The 19,374-nt window shown below is 42.0% G+C and overlaps 1 protein-coding gene across 1 annotated transcript in view; it reads left to right on the top strand.

Annotated features, from left to right (window-relative positions):
- Nucleotides 1-1,392: 1,392 nt before the first annotated feature.
- LOC125264739 (neuronal acetylcholine receptor subunit beta-3-like) overlaps nt 1,393-19,374 on the top strand; it is a 20,612-nt gene continuing 2,630 nt past the window's right edge. The window contains exons 1-2 of the mRNA XM_048184420.1: nt 1,393-1,430; nt 15,828-15,896. The gene's annotated coding sequence lies outside the window, so the exon portion shown is untranslated. The remainder of the gene's footprint in view (nt 1,431-15,827; nt 15,897-19,374) is intronic.

Raw genomic sequence — 19,374 nt, 5'->3', positions numbered from 1 at the left:
AGCATGGCGAAGCATTCAACAATATGATTGGTTCTTCATATGTCAAACCCCCATATTACTAGATAAAGCAAGATCTGCCCAAATCGTGTGTTTATTAGTTTGTGGTTACTCAATATCATAGGGCTTGACTTCCACTTTTCTTATTTTTGGACATGATTCAGAAACACACTGACTTAGGCCCAAGTTTTTTTTAATTTAGGTTTAGGTTTCAAAAGCATATAAATGTTATTCCTGCAAGGAAAAATAAATGTTAGTTATGATTAATTAAAAAATTCCATCACAACATACTGAATGAAAATAAGTGAATGAATTCAGACAGATGAACACCTGCTGTTAACAAGCAGAATCATTGAAGGAAAGAGAAACAACAAGAACAGAAAAAAAGAGAAGAGACATGAAGAAACACAATAATTACAACTGACTTCCAGCCACAGCCTTAAAGGACTGGTTCACTTTCAAATGACCTGATAATTTACTCACCCCCATGTCATCCAAGATGTTTATGTCTTTCTTTCTTCAGTCGAAAAGAAATTAAGGTTTTTGATAAAAAGGATTTCATTCCAGGATTATTCTCCTTATAGTGGATTTCAACAGACCCCAAATGGTTGAAGGTCAAAATTACAGTTTCAGTGCAGCTTCAAAGGGCTTTAAACGATACCAGACGAGGAATAAGGGTCTTATCTAGCTAAACGATCAGTTATTTTCTAAAAATAAAAATGTACACGCTTCATAAACACAAATGCTCACCTTGCAAGTGCTTCCATCAGAGTGTCTTCCGTATTCTTCAAAAAGCTTACGCTGAATGTCCTACACCTTCCCTATTTAATTTACAGAACTAACCCAGTCCTTTTTTCTATCATTTGAATACGGAAGGCGATCTGGTGGAAGCTTGATATTTGACTTCCTAAATATGGATATATTTTTTTTTATACAAACACATCACTTCGCATCAGAAGGCCTTTATTAACCCCCCGGAGCTGTGTGGAGTACACTGTTATGATGGATGGAAGCTTTTTCTTCAGCTTATACTCATGGGTCCCGTTCACTGCCATTATAAAGCTTGGATGCGTCAGGATATTTATTAATATTTCTTTGATAATGTCCATCAGAAAGTGATATACACCTAGGATGGCATGAGGGTGAGTAAAGCTTGGGCTTTGATGTTTTATTGAAACTTTATTGAAATTGTTTAAATAAATCATATTTGTAATGGCAAGACAAGGCCAAGAAAAAATGGATTGTGTGTTTTGGCAATGTTGTGATGATGCCATAATCATCATGGATTTCATCGTACTACAAAACTCCCAGCATGCACTGCAACATGAATAAAATATGGAGCTGAATGGTCTTATTATTTTCTTTATTTGCAGCAGTTACACCAACAGACACAAACACCACACATGGGACATCTTCTTCAACTCCCTTTCAAGGTAAGAACACAACACTTGTAATACAAAAATGACACCAAGTGGTCAAAGGCCATGAAACCCTCATCCTCCACAATGGTGAAGGTCTGCAAATCCTTTACCACCATGTTTACAAAAGCCTCATCCAATTCCCTCTGTCTGCCTTTTAAAAGGAGATAAAAGATTAAAACTACTTTCACAAAAATAAATAAATAAAAAAACAATATATATAGCTTGAAATTTTGCACAGCTATTAAGACTAGACTACTGGTTCATTATTTCTAAACAAACAAGTTTGGAAAATTTTATGCTCAGCATGCAAAGACAGATCGAACTGAATATAAAACTACAACAATTAGGAAAACCAAAATGGTGTCTTCAGGTCTATAAAACATTTCTATGTAATACAGTGGCTAAGTTTGTGATATGTTACATTTACATATTCAGAGTGAAGCTGTTTTTAATATGATTGGGAGTTGTGATTTGGACGTTAAGTTGTAAGGCTGATTCGGGATCTCGACACTGCATCGATATGTCAGTTTCGCGTCAGCCATCCCTACATTTGAGTGTGTTGAAAATTATGTCATAATGTTACTCTGTGCGTTCGCTCGGTGACTGCTGTGAGACACTTGTTAGATAGATCGATTTTAGAATATCATATTAAATGCTGGATGGCTTGTGTTGATAAATAGCATGCAATTAATTTTAAAACATATTGTATGATGGAGAAAATACTGTATTACTGTTACTAAAAATAAATCTGCATCTGATTATGCTATGTTAGCTACTTCACAAAATATTTTTTTTTCTCTCCGTGCATGGTAAAGCATAGTACTCGCAAAAAAATCAAGAAAATTAGATTTAAACAATCAGACTAAATGTGTTGAGCTATATAACAATAATTAGTTTTCTGTTTATAAATATATCAAAACAGTTGTTCCCTTGCTTATTAAAACATGTAAATATTAAAGCGTCTTATAAAAATAAAAATAAAATAAAATAAAACCAGAAACCGAGGATAACGCGGGTATGACGCAATTGACAGGCGACTTCTCACATGTCCCGGAGCCTTGGTTAAAATTGCAATTTTCTCACGATTTACAAATAGTTGTAAACATTTGGGATATTGTAAGTACTCAAGTGAACAAAATATATAACACTGGCCTAGTGGTTTTTGGATATTTTACTTGCAGGATTCATATTTAAACAGTCTTTTTTGCAGTTTAATATTCAAAGACAGTATATTGCGATTAGAATAAATAACTTAAAAGTCCCATGGCATGAAAATTTCACTTTATGAGGTTTTTTAACATTAATATGAGTTCCCCTAGCCTGCATATGGTCCCCCAGTGGCTAGAAAAGGCGATGGGTGTAAACCGAGCACTGGGTGTTTTGCTTTGCATTTGAGAGCACAGACCACCCAATCTGGAATCTTCCCCCATATGTCGTCATAAGGGGAAAGGTTACCTCCCTTTTCTCTGCTTTGCCCGCCCATGAGAAAATGAGCTACTACAGTGTGAGGCGAGCACAATGTTTTTTTTTTCATCATGCCTTGTAAACGAGTAAAGCATGGCAGTTAGTATTTTTTAGTTACTTCTTCCAAGCCTATGAAGAAACAATGGGTTAATTTTATATTCTCTGGTAATGCGCCGATACAACTTCCCATAGTTTTGTATGTCTGCGCCACACATTTCACCGACCACTGTTTCCTCAACGTAGGCCAATACAGCCCAGTTACTGTCGCTAATGTACACACACTGTAACACGAGTGTTGTACATTTCTTTGTTGTTTGAAACTGTTCTGCTGTTATGGCGCACACGATATCCACATTTCCAGATTGCAGAGCTTGATGTAATTGTCAAAAGATTGTAAAAACTTTTAAGATTTATGAAATATAAAATATGTAAACAGATAAATGATGTTGGCATGGTAGCACATTTTCCACAATGGCACCTATCCGAAAAGGTATTTGTGATAATGGCAGAGGTCTGACTAATTTAGTTGCGCTGGTTAGTGTCTATAGCTGATAATTATATATATAATATATATATACAATAGTAAATCAGAGCAACATGAAGAGCCAACAATGTAGGCTAGCATTAGCTACATGATAATAACTATAACAGCATACATAAACCAACTACAGTACCGTATCCAGACACAATGTTTTAAACTAACCATTCGGAGATGTCCTGCTGTAGCTGCTGAGTTGCAACTTCTTCATCTGGTGCTTCTCCATCCGGATCAGATTCTGGGTCAAACTGAAAGTTTGAACGACTGCGTGTCTACGATACATCCACTGTTAACATTAGCACATGGTACCGTGGCCGCAAGCTGGTTAAGGCCACACCCACCCTCCACCTTGCCCCGCCTCTCTCCTCCTCATTAGCATTTAAAGCTACAGACCCAGAAACGGCACGTCCTGAGGAAAGCTCATTGTGGGACTGGCTTGTAGTGGCTGAAATTCTGCACCAAGGCTGAATTTCGGGAAATAGACTTCAGATACAGTACTAGGGACCACTTAGGCCTATATAAAAGCATCCAAAATGTAGCATGTCATAGGACCTTTAAGAATAATAATAATAATAATAATAATAAAACTTACCATTCACAATCTTCGGCTTGATCTAGTTGATCCTCGAAATGAAAGTGAAACCAGTCATGCTCATCCTCTGAGGCAAATCTTTTAAAAAATTATTCCTCACCGCATCTCAAAACGATGAAAAGTCCATTAACTGACTAAGCTTGATGCATTTTTCCCGAGCTGATGCACCATGGGCGTTCACTCTCTGTTGCATGTATAGCCTTTTTGCGTCTGAATAGCATGCGTGCTCTGTTGACGTGTTTGAATTAGTGAATAATGAGCTGACTCGTGAACGTCTGACTTTTCATACAGATTACGTAAACAGAGAATATTAGGCTTGTTCGAGATGCAATCGGCGCTGCACAGACTGATCGGCGAATGACATCAAAGTACCGCGAGAGCGATTGGAGACCAGACTACTCCTTATGCTTTTGAATCGCTCTCGCGGTACTTTGATGTCATACACCGATCGGTTTGCGCAACGCGGATGTATCTCGAACAAGCCTATTTGTTCCCTTTCGTGGAAACTGTTGACGCTACGTCATATGACGTTATGGGAACCCTCTGCGTGATTGCGTCGTGAAGCACTCTTGTATCTAACCAATAATGTGACGAGACGTCAGAGGCGGGTGATGTCACGGACCAGGAAACTATAAAGCATACCCAGAACAAAGAATGCTAGCTTCTGTTGTCTTCAGCAAGCGTTCTGTGCTATCCTGTGTCTTATATGGTGTTGTTTGTCTTATTACATATAAACAAGTCACGATCTCTTCGTCTGAGGACAAGAGTATCCCAGACCAATCCTTATATTTATATTTAAAAAAGACACGTATTATGGCGAGCAGCAGTTGAATGGGAGTTGAGCATGCCCAGGCAGCTCTCGAGGGAGCTGTCTGTGTGCACTGTAAAAAACTCAGTCTCAGGACACTGTATTCCAGTGTTCCCCGCGGATCGGGTCCCGCTTCTGCTGAGGCAGGGCGGAGGCTCAATTCGTGGGGTTCACAAATGGATCTGACAGAGGGGTTAGAGACGGGCGCCACCCTTTCTCTGCCCTTACCTACCAGGTTCAGTGCCGTCTACCAGGTAGAAGCACGCTCTGCGGTTTCTTCCCCTGGGTTGAGGCACCGGTACTCACATGTCCAGCTCTGAGGAGGTGGATATTGTGATATCAATCTGAGGACTCGCCACCTCCAAGTCACACACATATCGTGTTTCAAAATCACACGTTTATAACAAATCAATAGTGAACAGCAGTTTGAATCACATTTCCCCCTGTGCTACACTACAAAGCGAGTGGGGATACACATGATTTATGTGTTGTTTGCTGGGAGCTGGAGCATGCACGTCAGCTCACAACTGACAGTGACAGTGTTCATTCATAAAAATGTCCCGAAGAAAAGTATGCACTAGCAGGAGTTTTGTAGCTCCACTCCTGTTGGCTTTATTCTCGAGGGAATAAAAGTCTAATGCAAGGCTCAGATCTCGCACTTGCCAAGGCCGCGCGTGGATTGAGTTTTCATTAAAGAATATAGCTCAGATTATTGAGTTTTCATTAAAGAATATATAGCTCGGATCTTGCGTTGCCGAGGCAGCGCCGTAGATTAAGTCTTCAAGAATGAATATACGGCTCGGGTCTCGCATTTGCCGAGGCTGCGCATAGATCATGTGTCTGTAATTATATATATATATATATATATATATATATATATATATATATATATTGTTGAGGAGTTTTGTTGCAGCCTCAAAATAAGTGCCACACCCCTCTAGCATACTAATTTCCCTATTAGCCCTAAGCTCCACCCAACCAATCAAGCCAATTAGGACTACCCTCAGGCTTTATTAGCTGCACCTGTGCCCACAGCTTCCCATTTCTGTTGTATGTGGCTGTTCCGTGCAGGGGACTGACTTTTACTCCTTTTGATTTCCTGCGTGTGTGTGACTGACAATAAACCACACGCTCACACGCTCACATGCTCATGCTTGTATGCAGACACATGCACCTATAGATACAATACTCTTGGATGTGCAACAAATACCTGTGAACCTGAGTGACTAGACTGGACCTGTTCTTAACGACAGCCCCACTGGCTTCAAGCTAGCTACCTGAACATTCCTCCTCCTTACTCCTTTTCATGGTCCTTCAAGCCGGAGCTCATTGATGATCAGTGGATATGTCTAGTCACTCCCTGTCCTCATTGTCTCCGCATGAGCGCCCACGCCGCCAAGCCCAGCTCCCTGCACGTTATGATGATTTATCCTGCAATATCATCCGCAGTCCCTATCTACAGCAGAAATGCCAGAACAACAACCTCCTTATCCTGCACATATGTCTGGCACTGGTCCTCATTATCAACCCCGGAGAGAGGGTGAGTCCGAGGAAGAGCTAGAAGAGCCGGAACTACCCACGGAGGGAGACACTCAGGAGGATATTCCACATCCCCACTCAACCAGTCCATCTGAGAGAGTGCCAACCTCTGAGGCTGAACACCCGCGTGCCCTTCCAATAGCTCCTACCACTGATACCCAGTCTGTGCTCTTACAGCAATTGATAGAAGAAATAAGAAATCAAGGCAGATTAATCCAGCAGGGCATGCATGGGAGTAGGAGTAGCACTCACTCCTCGCAATCTCGCTCAGCATCTCCTTGCCCTGATAGCCTTAATCTTCAACCAGTTGTATCACAAGCCCGTCAAACTACAGATGACCATAGGCTCCTTACTATTCCACCTCAGCAGCAGCTTTCTTCTCCTCCTCCTGTAAGCCGTGCCCCTCTTACTCAACCTGTGCCACAGTCCATGCAACTCATGCATCCTCCTGACTGTGGCCAGTTTCCTGTCACATCTCAAGCACCAGCCTTGTATAACTCCATGTACCCAGCCTATACCCTGTCAAGTCAACCCTTACCTGGTGTTATGTCTTATCCTGCTCAGCCGGCATACAATGTGCAGCCCCACCACCTGATATCTGCTGCCCCTCTAAGCCAGCTAGTTCCTCCTGTTGGCCCCCAGCAGTCAAACTATAGGAGGGTAGAAGGTCCTTCTTTCCCTGATCTCACGAGGGAAGATGAAAGCCAGTACCTGATGCTAAAGATTGCCCTATCCAACTTGTTAGACCCAAGAGAATCAGAACAATACAAATACCACATCCTGTTGGATCATCTAAAGGTAGATCAGGCAAGGAGACTTGCACTGGCTTATGTTTATGCCCCAGATCCTTACACTCAATCTATACGGGCCCTAGATGAGCGTTATGGTCAACCTAGACGGCTTGCTTTGAAGGAGCTCCGAGCTATAATGGAGATGCCTGTTATTCGAACAGGTGATGGTAGAGGCTTAGACCAATTTGCCCTCAGACTTCAGGTATTAGTGGGCCTCCTTCAGTCCATGGGCCCTGAAGGCCTCTCTGAGCTTACCTGTGGTTCACATGTTGAGCGGCTTTTAGAGAAGCTTCCCCATGAGCAGTTCTGCCAGTTTAAGAGATGTTTGAGTTTGAGTAGACCAGGTCCCCTTTCCTATAACCTCCTGGATTTTTCCAACTGGCTACAACAAGAAGCTCGCTGTCAGCCTAGGAGAGAAAGAACACCTCAGCCTATCAGTCAGCCTTTCCATCAGAAGTCGTCAACTTCTCAACCATTAAGAGGTACATCCATACATGGTGCCAAAACCTCCTCTCTTGTGACCTCCATTAAAGCCCAAGTTGCCCCACTTAAGGCTAGTCAGCCTCTCCCCCCTGCCTCATCTGAACGCTGTCCAGTGTGCGCCTACTGTAACTCTACTGAACATCATGTCAGTAAATGTGGTGATTTTCTCCAACTCACCAAAGACCAGAGAACTAACTGGATCAAGGAACAGAGACGTTGTTGGCGATGTGCACGAGATCACTTTGCAAACCAATGTGACCTGAAGGGACGCTGCAGCCAGTGCAACGGGAAAACACCTACACATCCTTTGTAACATTAACCAGAGGCAAGTGCAGAATCTATATCTCAACCACCCTAGTGATTGCAATAAAGTACTACTGAAAGTAGTTGAAGTGACCTTGCGCAATGGAGACAGATCCTTAGACACTTACGCCATACTGGATGATGGGTCCGAAAGAACAATCCTTCTGCACCCTGCTGCACAAACACTTCAGCTAGAAGGAAAACCTGAGAGCCTAAAGCTGAGAACTGTGAGACAGGATGTCCAGACTCTTAATGGAGCTACTGCGTCCTTCAGCCTTATTCCTAAAGCTCATCCTAATAAATCCTATGTCATCAGTCAAGCTTTCACTGCTGACAAACTGTCCTTGTCTGAACATTCTCACCCTGTTAAATCCCTCCAGCGGTGCTACTCTCACCTCCATCAGCTTCCTCTCAAACAGCTTAATAATGTAAGACCCCTACTCCTCTTAGGGGCTGATCAAACACACCTTATTACCTCAACACAACCAGTGAAATTGGGCCCTCCTGGAGCCCCTGTAGCAATCAAGACTCTGCTCGGCTGGACACTGCAAGGTCCTGCAAGAGATCTTGCTAGCTCTCCTTCTGCTCGTTCTTACTATATCTCCTTTAAATGCCCGCCTGATGACATACACCACAATGTACAGAAGTTATGGCAGCTAGATGCATTACTTCAAAGAAGCATGAAAGCTGTGGTTCGATCCAAACAGGATCACGAGGCAATGCACCAGCTTGAGACCCAAACCATCCGAACACCTGTTAATGGCATCCTACGCTATGCAGCGCCTCTCCTCCGTGTAGACCCCTGGCCCCCTCTGAAGGCCCCCAAGGAGGCAGTTATGTCCCGTCTCCGCAGCTGTGAAAAGCGACTCTTTCGGAACCCACAACAGGCAGAGACCTATTCCAGAGAGATCCAGAAACTAATTGATGCTGGGTATGTCAAGAAGTTGTCTTCATCTGAAGTGGAAGATGTCGCTGAGTCCTGGTACATACCCCATCACATTGTGCATCACAATGGTAAAGACCGCATTGTGTTTGATTGTTCCTTCTCCTATCAAAATCAGTGCCTGAACTCACAGTTGCTTTCTGGACCAATCCTTGGGCCTTCCCTCCTTGGAGTTCTGCTCCGTTTTAGGCAGCACAAGACTGCAGTCAGTGGAGACATCAAATCAATGTTTCATCAGGTGCGCCTGTTACCCCAGGATAAACCTCTCCTTAGATTCCTCTGGCGTGACCTGGACTGCAAAGTTCTTCCAACTGTGTATGAATGGCAAGTTCTCCCCTTTGGCATGACCTCAAGCCCTTGCTGTGCCATTTACATCCTCCAAAGGATCATCAAAGATGCACAGGCAGATAAGCGTATTGACCATTCCATACACAATTGCTTCTATGTGGATAACTGTCTACAAAGTCTTCACAGCCCAGAGGAAGCCAAAGACCTCCTTCACAGTCTGCGCACCACCCTCTCCTCTGGTGGCTTTAAAATCAGACAATGGCCCAGTAATGATCCTCAAGTCATCTGTGACCTTCCTCCTGAAGCCAGGTCAGAACAAACCGAGCACTGGCTGTCACAACATCTTTCCCTTGATCCCTCAGAGTCTACTCTAGGCCTCCTCTGGAACTGCCATACAGACACCCTCAGATACAGACACAAAGCCCTTGAATCTAACACTCCAACTATGCGATACATTTACAGAGTTCTGGCTAGCCAATACGATCCCCTCGGCTACATCCTCCGTTACTCGACAAGGGCCAAAATCATTGTCCAGCACTTATGGGGAAAGGCACGAGAATGGGATGACCCAAATCTCCCCCATGATATTTTAGAAGCCTGGCTTTCATGGGAAAAGGAACTTCCTAACCTCTCCACCATCACATTTCCTCGGTGCCTCACACCTCAGTCAGTGGACTCCTCCTCAGCCATCTATGACCTTCACATCTTCTGTGATGCATCGGAGCAATCCTATGGTGCAGTTTCCTACATGTGCACGGAAGATGGTCAGCAGCAAGTGAATGTTTCCTTCCTCATGGCGAGGTCCCGCGTTGCTCCCAAAAAACGGCTATCAATTCCACGACTTGAATTATGTGCTGCTCTCACAGGAGCTCAGCTATTCAGTCTCCTCCAGACAGAGCTCACCCTCCACATCAGAAAGACTATCCTGTGGACTGACTCTACCACTGTGCTCTATTGGCTCACGTCTGACTCTTGCCGTTATAAAGTCTTTGTTGGGACCAGAATAGCTGAGAATCAGGAGCTCACTAAAGGCCAGGAGTGGCGTTATGTTGATTCACAGAACATCCCAGCGGATGACCTAACCAGAGGGAAGCTGCTGTCTGATCTTGGCAGGCCCTGCAGGTGGAACCAAGTACCTGCCTTCCTGTCTCAGTCCTTTGAACTGTGGCCAACTAGCCCTGCTATAGAGCAATCTGATGACCCCGTAGAGCTGCGTAAGCCTAGTTTCTGTGGTTCTGTGTCCATCAGTCCAGGCCCTTCCATCCCTGACCCCAGTCAATTTGTTACCTTCCAAAATCTCCTTGACTACATGGCTGCATCCCTTCATGGGGCGGCAAAACCTCAATCAGCAGAGAACTACCATGATGCAAAGATGGCCATTCTAAGACAAGCCCAATTGAGTCCTTCAAGGATGATTTAGTCTGCCTTGAAACCCAAAAGCCTCTTCTACCTTCAAGCCGTTTACTCTCCCTTGCCCCAGAGTTAGACCCAGCATCAGGGCTCATCCGGGTAGGTGGAAGGTTACGTCGGAGTAGTGATCTACTTCCTGATGCCATTCATCCGGTTGTCTTGGACCCTGCCCATCCTATCACAAAACTTATAATTAAGAGCTATGATGACCACCTACAACATCCTGGTCGAGAAAGGCTTTTTGCTGAGTTGAGGAGGCAGTACTGGATCCTTAGGGGCCGTGAGGCAGTCCGAAAACATCAGCATAGATGTCCTAAGTGCCAACAGTTCCATGCCCATCCAATTATTCCCCAAATGACAGATCTTCCTCTGGTTCGCCTTCACTTTCACAAACCTCCGTTCTTTTCCACTGGGATGGATTGCTTCGGGCCCTACACAGTAAGGATAGGCAGACGAGCTGAGAAAAGGTGGGGAATAATTTTCAAATGTCTAACGACTAGGTGCGTGCATCTTGATCTACTCAGTCACATGAATACGGATTCCTTCTTAATGGCACTCAGGCGCTTTATTGCTCACAGAGGTAAACCATTTGAACTACTCTCTGATAGAGGTACCAACTTCATTGGAGGCAGGAAAGAGCTTCTAGATGCCTATCATTCCCTAACCCCTGACCTTCAGGCAGCTCTAGCCAAGCAAAGGATTTCCTTCAAATTCAATCCTCCACACGCACCTCATTTTGGTGGAACCTGGGAGCGTGAAATACGTTCCATCAAAATTGCCCTGGAGACCACCCTAGGTGCTCAAGTTGTCAGTGAGGAGGTACTACGCACAGTCATGATTGAAATTGAAGGCATTCTAAATTCTAAGCCCTTAGGCTACGTATCATCTGACATTGCTGATCCTGACCCTGTGACCCCTAACTTGCTGTTGATGGGGCGGCATGATGCTTCTCTTCCTCTGGTAACCTATCCAGACTCTGAGCTGTACAGTCTCCATCAATGGCGGCATAGTCAAATCCTCTCTGACCATTTTTGGGCCCATTTCCTCAGAAATTACCTCCCTTCTCTTCAGTCCAGACAGAAATGGCGCACAGACAATCCTAACCTGCAACCTAACACTGTTGTGCTAATTCTGGATCCTCAACTTCCCGATCCCAATGGTCAGTGGGTAAAATCACCTCCCTCCATCCCAGCACAGATGGCCGTTGTAGGGTTGCTGATGTCCAAGTCAAGGACAGGACATACACAAGACCAGTTGCCCACCTTATCCCTCTCCCGGCCCTACCTGATACCCCCTGAGTTGTCAAATTTGCAGTACAAATTTGGGGGTGGCTGTTGAGGAGTTTTGTTGCAGCCTCAAAATAAGTGCCACACCCCTCTAGCATACTAATTTCCCTATTAGCCCTAAGCTCCACCCAACCAATCAAGCCAATTAGGACTACCCTCAGGCTTTATTAGCTGCACCTGTGCCCACAGCTTCCCATTTCTGTTGTATGTGGCTGTTCCATGCAGGGGACTGACTTTTACTCCTTTTGATTTCCTGCGTGTGTGTGACTGACAATAAACCACACGCTCACACGCTCACATGCTCATGCTTGTATGCAGACACATGCACCTATAGATACAATACTCTTGGATGTGCAATAAATACCTGTGAACCTGAGTGACTAGACTGGACCTGTTCTTAACGACAGCCCCACTGGCTTCAAGCTAGCTACCTGAACATTCCTCCTCCTTACTCCTTTTCATATATATATATATATATATATATATATATATATATATATATATATATATGTATGTATTTATATATTGAGGGATCTGAGTAGATGGGAGTTTCCCTTTCTCTCTTTCCCTAAAATACCTTGCAAATTATTACGAGCTATAATCCTTTTTTGTATTCTAAATAATATTCTGACGATCTTGCAAAAAGGAGCCATAGAAGGGGTTCTCCTCCCAGCAAGCTGTCAGGGTTTTACAACCAGTGCTTCATTGTTCCAAAGGAGGATGGAGGGTTATCCCACAGATCAGGTCCGAGGACTGGTTTGTTGTGATAGACCTGAAAGATGCTTACTTTCATGTATCCATCCATCCTCAACACAGGAAGTTCCTCAGGTTCCTCATATTTACAAAGTGCGTGGATGCAGCTCTGGCTCCACTGAGACTCCAGGGCATCCGCGTACTGAACTATATCGACGACTGGTTGATTATAGCTCAAACAGAACATCTGGCAGTTCAACATCGAGATGTTGTTCTGTCACACATGAAGATGCTTGTGCGGAGGCTCAATGCCAAGAAAAGTGTGCTGGTTCCGGCTCAAATTACCAACTACTTAGGGGTAGTTTGGGACTCCACCACGATGCAGGCACATCTGTCTCCTGCTCGTGTGAGTTCCATTCTCAATGCCGTGAATGGGGTGAAACTAGGCCAGTCACTCACTGTCAAACAGTTTCAAAGACTTATGGGTCTCATGGCAGCTGCGTCCAACGTGATAACCTTTGGCCTTCTGCACATGAGACCCTTACAGTGGTGGCTCAGGACCAAGGGGTTTTCTCAGAGGGGAAATCCTTTTCGCATGATCAAAGTCACGTGACAATGCCTTCGTGCTCTGGTCATGTGGAAAAAGCCTTGGTTCCTGTCCCAGGACCCGTGTTGGGGACTTCTCGTTGTTGCGTAATGCTTACAACGGATGCTTCCCTCACGGGCTGGAGGGCGATCATGAGTGGTCACTCAGCTCAGGGTCTCTGGGAGGACCATCAGAGTTCCTGGCACATAAATCATCTGGAAATGATGGCGGTATCTCTTGCAGTAAAATACTTCCTCCCAGACATGAGGGCATCAAAATGTGGGAGCAGACGCCCTGTCGAGGCAGGGGCAGAGGCCCGGGGAATGGAGACTCCACCCCGAGGTGGTGGAGCTCACTTTGGAAAACTTCGGTCGAGCTGAAATCGACCTATTTGCTTCAGGGGAATCAACCCACTGTCCACTGTGGTTCTCCCTATCTCATCCAGCACCATTGGGTCTGGATGCCATGGTACAGACATGGCCGAGGCTCCGTCTGTATGCATTTCCCCATTCGCTCTGCTCCCGGGAGTTCTGGAGAAAGTACGCCAGGAAGGGGTCAGTCTAATATTGATAGCCCTGTACTGGCCAACCAAAATATTGTTCTCAGACCTAGTGTCACTTCTAGATGGCTCCCTGATGGAGCTTCCTCTCAGGTAGGACCTCCTGTCTCAAGCGGGCGACATAATTAATCTACGCCCAGAACTACGGAGCCTCTGAGGAGGCCAGGCTCATAGATGCTGGTCTCCCAACTGAGGTTGTGGAGACCATACTCCACTCCAGAGCTCCCACCACGAGGAAGTTGTATGCGGCCATTTCGGCCATGCTCCTCTGGGGGATTCCTCGGTAGGTCAAGACCCCCTTTTTATACGCTTCCTCCATGGTACTCTGAGGCTGAGGCCTGGGAGGCTCCCTTCGAACCACTAGAGGAAGTTTCAGAGAAATTCCTCCACCTTAAAGACCATATTTCTACTGGCTATTTCATCTCTTAAAAGAATAGGAGATCTTCAAGCACTTTCAGTTGCTCCTTTGTGTTTGGAATTCACACCTGGAATGGTCAAAGTGTTCCTGCACACTAGACCAGGCTATATGCCTAAGGTCCCCACCAACGTCCCAGGTCCCATCGTACTTCAGGCCTTTTATCTTCCTCCATTTACAACTTCGGATCAGGAGAAACTCAATCTGCTCTGCCCAGTGAGGGCTTTAGATGCATATGTCCACAGAGCTGCCCTGTGGGGCAAAAGAGATCAATTGTTTGTGTGTCACGGGTCTCCTGAGAAAGGAGGCCCAGCATCTAAGCAGAGAATGAGCAAGTGGGTGGTCGAGGCTATCTCACTTGCTTATGAGGCGGCCGGACAGCCATCTCTATTAGCTGTCCATGTCCACTCTACTAGGGGTATGGCGGCCTCAAAGGCCTTAATGTCAGAAACATCCATTAATGACATTTGTGGTTCAGCTGGATGGTCATCCCAGCACACATTTATTAGGTTTTACAACCTGGACGTAGGCTCCACTCCGGGGTCCTCAGTTCTGTCTACAAGATAACAGACAGGTACTTGGTTCTACGGCGTAGTTGAGACAGCATTCCCATAACGTCATATGACGTAGCGTCGACAGTTCCCATGAAAGGGAACATCTCGGGTTACTTGTGTAACCCTGGTTCCCTCAATAAGGGAACAAGATGCTACGTCACATTGCCGTACCCCCAGCATACCTGTGAGCGTCTTGCTTCAGCCATAATCCAGAAGCTAGCATTCTTTGTTCTGGGTATGCTTTATAGTTTCCTGGTCCTTGACGTCACCCGACTCTGACATCTCGTCACATTATTAGTTAGATACAAGAGTGCTTCACGACGCAATCACGCAGAGGGTTCCCATAACGTCATATGACGTAGCGTCTCATTCCCTTATTCATGAAAACCTGACATTTCAATATTTCTTTTGACATATGTCTAATTTTTGTGTGATTAGTATTCACTAAGTTACAGTTCATTTTCTGAGGACAATCAGAATAGACTTCAGAGAGAGACTGCAGCCCATGTATCATGTTAGTTTTCTTTATTTTGCAAAAAGGACAACATTTTGTTTTTACTCTAAAAGAAGACATTTCACAGATTAGAATGATGTATAACTCTTAATTGTATGTCCAAAATTGACGGAGTATTTTGTGTCTCTTTCACACTGTTAAGAGAAAAAGCAAGGTGGCATCGCCAGTGCAACTGCCAACTGCAGAGTGTTAACATGACATTTGCTTATTTTCAGTGTTGCAACTTTGTCACAGCAAAGCAAATAAACAAATAGCTGGACATTCTTTACCTCAGAATTTGGGTGTTTTATTATTATTATTATTATTATTATTATTTATAATAATTTATTATAGTAGCTTTGTGATCTAATTAATCACTGTTTGTTTGTTTTATTTTATTTATTTATTTATTGCCACAACAAATGTGCCTTGCAAAATCACTGCAACACAGTGTCAATGTTACTTTTACTCTTTCTGTGGACACTATGGAATGTTCCTGTTGGCTTAAAAGGATTAAAGGTTTAAGATAAAAAGGCACACCCAAAAATGTATTTTAACAGTAATAAACTGTAAGTTTACGGCAAGCAAACTTAAAGTATCTTCAATATAATTCAGACTACTACATGGATTGAGTTGAAATTAACACTTTACTTTCTGTTTGCAGGAGTTACAGCAACAGACATAAACATCCCATCCTTCCCACATGGGCAATCTTCTTCAACTACCTTTCTAGGTAAGAACACAACAGTAGAAGAAAAAAACAGTAATATATACAGTAGTTTATGGTAAAATCAAGAAAAAAACAGCAATGTACTGTAAAACCTGATCCATTAAAATAACCTAAAATCTTATCAGTTTGACAGAACTTTACTTAAAGCTGCAGTCAATAAGTTTTGCCTCTTTGTTGCCATCTCTGTTTGAAACCTGAAATTGCTGTTATTTGAGGAATTATCATCTTTACATGGGTTGTGTATTGGCACAGCTCTTCAGCGCAGGTGAATCAAATGTTTTGAGGTGTCAGTCACCACACCAGTGGATACTGTACTTTTTAATCACAGATTCTGTGTCTTGGAAGTATGACCAAAATAAAAATGTTCACCAGAAAATGTAATCTGAGCAAGTAAATAACAAATCTGCCACTTTTTTTCTGACCAACTGAAAAAAAAAGCATTACAATGAATCATGTTGTCGCAGAATGAACAAATAAAAAGCGTGCGGATCCATATGCTGGCTTTTATTAATCAGAGATGTGATAAATAACAGGCATGGGTTGGCAACAGCAAACAGGTATAAAGCAGGTGAGGCAAAGAGTAGGTGCTAAAATGTTAAATGTGCATGAAATGTTTATCATTAGACAAATCGCCCGGTTCAGATGGATTAACAAGTAACTTTTATAGACATTTTTGGGAGTACATTAAAGACCCTATTTTTCATATGTTAAAATAAATATCTGTCTCTCATATTCTTCCACCTTCTATGAAGCAAGGAATTATCACTCTCATCCCCAAACCTGGGAAAAATCCTAAAATAATTGACAATCTTAGACCTATAACCCTGCTTAATAATGACTATAAAATCTTAACTCATATTTACGCTAACAGACTTAAAACTGGTATTTCACAGATCATTTCAGAGACACAATCAGGCTTTTTAAAGGGGCGCTCAATTCACAATAATATACGTCTTGTACTTGACTTACTGGATTATAATTGTTTGATTGAAGATGAAGGTTTTATTTTATTTTTAGATTTCTTTAAAGCTTTTGACACAGTCGAACACAATTTTATGTTTCGTACATTACAATTATTTGGATTAGGAGAAAATTTCATTAACATGGTTAAGTTAATTTATAAAGACACTAATAGCTCTGTTATCTTACCACAGGGTACAACATCAAGATTTTTAATTGATAAAGGAATTAAACAAGGTTGTCCTATCTCTCCTCTGCTTTTTATCGCTGCTGCGGAAATGCTTGCCATTCTTATTAAAAACTCTGATTTTGAAAAATTAACAGTTTTTGGCAAACAATTAGTCATCAGTCAGCTGGCTGATGACACGACCATTTTTTGAAAAACATTAATCAAGTTCCAAAAATTCTTCAAACTGTAGAGCTTTTCTCTTAGGCATCTGGCTTGAAATTAAATCTTAAAAAATGTGAATTATTACCAATTCATAATTCCTCTCTATCAACTTTTTACAATATTCCTATAAAAGATACTGTTAAATACCTAGGGATGCACATTACAAAGGATAACACCTCACTTAATAATCTTAACATTTGGAATAATCTAGAGAAATGCAAATCCTATTTAAATTTGTGGTCTCAAAGAGATATTTCTATTATTGGCCGAATTTTTCTCACAAAAATGGAATGCGTCTCTAGACTTATCTACCCTGCCTACTCAATTTCCTTTTCTAAAAATGTAATAAAAGCTATAAACCAAGCCAATTTTAATTTTATTTGGAAAGGAAAAACACACTACATTAGAAAAGGAACTTTGGCCAAAGATTATGAAGAAGGAGGCTTAAAAGCAATCGACATTGAATGTATTAATGGAACTATTAAAACGAACTGGTTAAGATCTTTTTTGAAAAATGAAAATTGCTTTTGGTTTCATATCCCCAGTCAAATTTTTTTGAAATTAGGAGGAATCAATTTTCTCCTTAGATGCGATTATGACCTTAAAAGACTCCCTGTTAAATTGTCATTGTTTCATCAACAGGTTTTACTTTATTGGAAATTGATCTACAAGCATAACTTTAGTCCCCATAATATCCCTTTGTGGAATTGTAGATATGTGATTTTTAGAAATAAGTCTTTATTTTACAAAAATTGGTGGGAGAAAGGAATATGGTCTGTGATACATATTTTAGATAAAACTGGAATTATTTCTTTTGATATATTTTGTTCAAGATTTAATTTAACTGACAGGAAACAATATGATACTATCATCAAAGCAATTCCACAATCCATAATTCAGTTGTCTCTCAATTTTTCTCAAAGTAATGTAACCCCTTCTCTTCCTAAGCTTTTGGTGAATGGAGTTTCTCTCACTAATATAAATTTACCTAATACCACAATTAGAAAAGCATTCATTAAGGAATTATATACATTTTCTTCAAATAAACTTTCAAATAAAATTTCTCAAAACTGAAGTTAAGGTCTTAAGAACAAAATACCTTAAATACCCAGTTACATCAAAAGCAAAGGAAGTCACTTTAAAATTATTAATGGTATATATCCTTCCAGAGAGTTGTTAAGATGTCGATTTGGTCTTGATGTTAACAACTGCTCTTTTTGTGATGATCAGATCGAAACAACAGAACATCTCTTCTATGACTGTAACTATGCTTGTGCCTTTTGGGAGGATATGCATTACTGGTTATATCCAAAGGTTTACATGTATTAACAAAAGAAAATGTTATATTTGGTATGTTTATGGAAGAAGAAACATATGACTTGGCAAGCTATTCAATAGTTGTTTTCTCCTATATAAATGAGTCTGAATGTCAGATTTGCACATCAGTCACTACATTGGACACTAATTTGTCATGCAATACACTGCCACCCACTGGTCAACTTTTGCAAGTGCAAAATAAAAATCTCTAAAACAAGATGGCAGACAGAATAGCACATGTGCCTTGCAGGGGAGGAATGTCTGTCCATTCCTTCTATTCTAGCAGACCCTTGCAGGTACAAAAAATATGAGGACATCAAGCAACAACTAAGAAGCAATATAATTGTTAAAATATCCAAGTATTGATTTTGTGATTTGAGGAAACTGTGATTAATCATGTGTCCACTCAAATGGACATCATGCATCGCTGGGTATATTTAGAATACAATTTATAGTATTGCTTTTTTTTTTTTTTTTTGAAATATGCCACCTGCAGTAATGTTTTGGCAGAAAATCAATTACATTTTTTTTATAGCAATATTTTGTGCATATTAGTTTTATCATGAGAGTGATGATCCTTGAAAAAAACTCTATAAACTGTACTATTAATTGTAGTCTAAATATAGCCAGTGATGCATGATGTCCACACATGATTAATCAATTTCCTCAAATCACAAAATCAATACTTGGATATTTTAAAAATGATATTGCTCCTTGATGTCCTCATGTTTTTTAGTCAATACAGTGGCAGTTGACCCTAATGTGTCATGCAATACACTGCCACCAACTGGTCAACTTTTGCAAGTGCAAAAA

The sequence above is a fragment of the Megalobrama amblycephala genome, linkage group LG1 (genome assembly GCF_018812025.1).
Source record: "Megalobrama amblycephala isolate DHTTF-2021 linkage group LG1, ASM1881202v1, whole genome shotgun sequence".
NCBI lineage: Eukaryota > Metazoa > Chordata > Actinopteri > Cypriniformes > Xenocyprididae > Megalobrama > Megalobrama amblycephala.
This window is presented reverse-complemented; position numbering and strand designations above follow the sequence as displayed.